This window comes from Staurois parvus, unplaced genomic scaffold, assembly GCF_062004578.1.
Source record: "Staurois parvus isolate SC_StPar_1 unplaced genomic scaffold, SC_StPar_1.0 ptg000574l, whole genome shotgun sequence".
Lineage (NCBI taxonomy): Eukaryota > Metazoa > Chordata > Amphibia > Anura > Ranidae > Staurois > Staurois parvus.
The window spans coordinates 3,178,012-3,181,556 of NW_028318370.1; the positions used below are offsets into that span (position 1 = coordinate 3,178,012).

Genomic DNA, 3,545 nt, shown 5'->3' on the forward strand with positions numbered 1-3,545 from the left:
TGGAGTGATATCAGTCAGTATTATGAAGGATCCAAGGTGATCCTGAAGGCTTTCTGGCCCTTTGGGGTCGCAGAAAGGAGGTGAGGAGGCACTGCAGCTGGAGTGGAAGAAGTGTGCTGACACTTTCACGAATTAAGCACTAATTGCACGTTGCATGTTTATACGAAACACTTATCAATATATTTTTGGACTACCAGAGTGTTTGGAATGTTCTTTTATGTGATTTGAAGTGGCACTATCACGTTATTTGTTGGCATTCCCATATATAAGGGTCTTGATCATTGTTTTTTTGTATATGTCACTGGTATAGGTCACTTAGATGACCTTAGCACAATATTTATTTGTCACGGGGATATATGTTTATTTATCACTTTCACTAGTCACATAAGTGCCTGAGGCACCTAGTTATTTTGGCACATTATTGTATGTTTATTTTATCATTTGTATTTAGAAGCGCTACACTAATTTTTTATAACAATTATACACTGGTTTGGCATCAGCTCAGAGTGTTAGCAGCTATTGATTAGGGGTTACTTCCTTTATTAGCGCAGGAGGATTTTGTTGTATATACTTACAAATATAGCGCATCTGCCCGGCAAAGATCGTCTTCAGGAAATGCAGATCCTAAAGACAATCTTTGATTGAACGTGTCAAGGTTTGATGATGCAACTTCCGCTGACTGCACTTCCGGCGAATACCAGGCCGGCCGCTCGGCTCTTCTGTGCAGCAGAACCTGCTCCTCAGTCCTACCTGTTCCTCATCATCTCTAGTGTGGGCACCTGGCTGTGACTGCTTGCGGCTTTATAGCCAGGTGCCCACTGCGCATGAGTGAGAAGTGCTGAGAGAGGCGATCGCAGCAGAAGTAGGTACCTGTCAAATTCGAGTACCCCACTCCCCAACAGTCTGCAGTCTCTAGTCATCTCCTGTACTACATTCGCAGTCTCTGGTCATCTCCTGTACTACATTCGCAGTCTCTGGTCATCTCCTGTACTACATTCGCAGTCTCTGGTCAACTCCTGTAGTACATTCGCAGTCTCTGGTCATCTCCTGTACTACATTCGCAGTCTCTGGTCATCTCCTGTAGTACATTCGCAGTCTCTGGTTATCTCCTGTACTACATTCGCAGTCTCTGGTCATCTCCTGTACTACATTCGCAGTCTCTGGTCAACTCCTGTAGTACATTCGCAGTCTCTGGTCATCTCCTGTACTACATTCGCAGTCTCTGGTCATCTCCTGTACTACATTCGCAGTCTCTGGTCATCTCCTGTACTAGCTTTGCAGTCTCTGGTCATGTCCTGTACTACATTCGCAGTCTCTGGTCATCTCCTGTAGTACATTCGCAGTCTCTGGTCATCTCCTGTAGTACATTCGCAGTCTCTGGTCATCTCCTGTAGTACATTAGCAGTCTCTGGTCATCTCCTGTACTACGTTTGCAGTCTCTGGTCATCTCCTGTACTACATTTGCAGTCTCTGGTCATCTCCTGTACTATGTCTGCAGTCCATTGGTTCAGAATATTTTTTTGTTTTCCTCCTCTAAAACCTAGGCGCATCTTATAGTCAGGTGTGTCTTATGGAGCAAAAAATATGGTATTTGTATGGATGTTAACAATATAGTCCACTTGAGGAAAAAAGGTTTATTAATCCAACAAACACAGAAATAGTTCATATTCTACATTTATTTTGACAGCAGCAACACAATTAGCTACATTCATTTGCTTGTGTAAAAATCAACAGTAATTTTGGTGCTATATTTTGCACAGCACCTTACAATAGGGTTAGAAGGGCCCTGGCCATAGGAGCTTACAGTCTAAAAGGGATCACAACTTAACTTTCACAGTGTACAGCTGGGAACAATATAAGGCTAATATTAACCAGGCTACACATTGTAATTGTACAACAAATCTCACCACCCCACCCACAATTTGTTAGGTACAATATTCTCAAAAACAAAACAGTATTAAAAAAAAACACACACACACACAACATCATAGTACCACCACTCCCCACACACATACATTTCTGCATAATTATGCAACAAATATTAATGTTAGAAGTTGTAAAAGTAGAACAATTGGCATTTGTTAGCAACAAATAGGGTTAGCAGATGCTGACAAACCATAAATGTATGGTCAGACTGAAAAAATACACACAATCTTGAAGCTATGCCCACAAAAACACACAATTACAGCAGACACAAAACATCAAAACAGCCTTAGTGAGGTTGGTCAATATAAAAATAAGTGTCTGGAGATAAGTGGTGGTTGCTTGAAAAATGGGAGGAACAGAGAAGAAAGGATCAAACAGCCTTTTTACACAATGCGGAGGACTAACCCCTTAGGTTCCACAGTGAGTATAATAAGCATGCTTCACTGCATATACAGACTGATTTTATTGTTGTGGGTTTATTAGTACTTTAAGGTACTTATATAACACTGTCAATTTACACAGCGCTTTACATATATATTGTACATTCATATCAGGCCCTGCCTTCAAGGAGCGTACAATCTAAGGTCCCTAACTCACATTCATATACTAGGGCCAATGTAGACAGGAGCCAAAACAACTGTCTGGAGTGTGGGAGGAAGCCCAGTCAAGCACAGGGAGAACATGCAAACTTCAAAGCAGGTAGTGCAGTGGTTGGGATTCAAACCGATAACCTTAGTGCTGGTAGATAGAAGTGCTAACCACTTAGCCACTGTATTGCAACAAGCATGTAGACTGCATCTGTGTGGTGTGAACCAGCCCTAAGTCCCTGGGCATGCTCAGTGTAACAAGCAATACATCTCAAATGGAATACAAATGTGGTGCTGTGTTACTAAATCAGATCTGTGTTAGCTATATGTATCCCAATACAAAGAATCAAAATATTATCCCAAAAAAAAAAAAATCAGAGGGTGACACCACTATTCCAAAGTGACACCCAAAAGATAAAAAAACAAAGCAGGGATTGACTGTTTTCACCTATATTCCGCCATGTACATTAACCCATACAACTTATCTCTGGAAGATATTTATTACACAAAATCTGCGGGCTGCACTATGGAATGTATGGAACGCTTGCTTATCCCTTACATGGCTTAATGTATGTGGGGGAATGGAGCGGCAAACAGTGAATCCCTGGAGTTCCTGAGTGCCATTGAACAGCCTGTTGCTGTGATATGCCATGTGGTTCCAAGGCTGGTGATGGATGATTGCTGACAACATGCAGCTATAAGACCATCAATAATTTGGGGCCTTATTGCTTGGTAAGAGGCTTTGCAATGATGGTGGATCCCTCCTACACATATCTAACTACTTTTTTTGGACATTTACATATACAGTTGCAAGAAAAAGTATGTGAACCCCTTGGGATTACGTGGAGTTTTGCATGAATTGGGCATAAAATGTGCTCTGAACGTCATCTAAGTCACAACAATAGAAGAACACAGTCTGCTGAACATAATACTACACAAACATTAGATGTTGCCATGGTTTAATTGCACATAACACGTAAACATTCACAGTGCAGGGAGGAAAAAGTATGTGAACCTTTGGACTTAATAACT

General features: G+C 41.4%; 1 long non-coding RNA gene across 1 annotated transcript; it reads right to left on the reverse strand.

The window, feature by feature from the left end:
* Positions 1-1,658: 1,658 nt before the first annotated feature.
* LOC149450455 (uncharacterized) lies at positions 1,659-3,311 on the reverse strand. Its single transcript, XR_016315240.1, has 2 exons — positions 1,978-3,311; positions 1,659-1,902 (listed from the first exon to the last, which is right to left on the reverse strand). It is a non-coding gene; the product is annotated as an uncharacterized LOC149450455 (long non-coding RNA).
* Between the last annotated feature and the right edge of the window lie 234 nt (positions 3,312-3,545).